At 68.8% G+C, this 250-nt stretch overlaps 1 protein-coding gene across 1 annotated transcript in view; it reads right to left on the bottom strand.

The window, feature by feature from the left end:
* EPN1 (epsin 1) overlaps positions 1-250 on the bottom strand; it is a 9,873-nt gene that overhangs the window by 6,415 nt on the left and 3,208 nt on the right. The window lies entirely within an intron of this gene.

The following is a 250-nucleotide window of genomic DNA, read 5'->3' as shown; positions in this document are numbered from 1 at the left end:
GGGGGGGGGAGAGGGCGGTCACTCAGGTCCCAGCGCCAGCCCCGGCCTGTCCACAGGATGCCGGGCCACAGCCTGGGGGAAGGCGTGCTGAGCCTGACCACACAGGTGCCGGAGTGACAGCACTCCGGGCTGACGCCACGGGCAGGGTGTGTGCCTGGGGTGACGACGCTGACAGCACTGGGAAGGCGCTTAATGCCCCCAACTCCAGACTTCAAAGGGGTTGGTGGCGTGCCCTGGGAGCTGCCTGCAT

Source organism: Myotis davidii, unplaced genomic scaffold (genome assembly GCF_000327345.1).
Source record: "Myotis davidii unplaced genomic scaffold, ASM32734v1 scaffold326, whole genome shotgun sequence".
Classification (NCBI taxonomy): domain Eukaryota; kingdom Metazoa; phylum Chordata; class Mammalia; order Chiroptera; family Vespertilionidae; genus Myotis; species Myotis davidii.
This window is presented reverse-complemented; position numbering and strand designations above follow the sequence as displayed.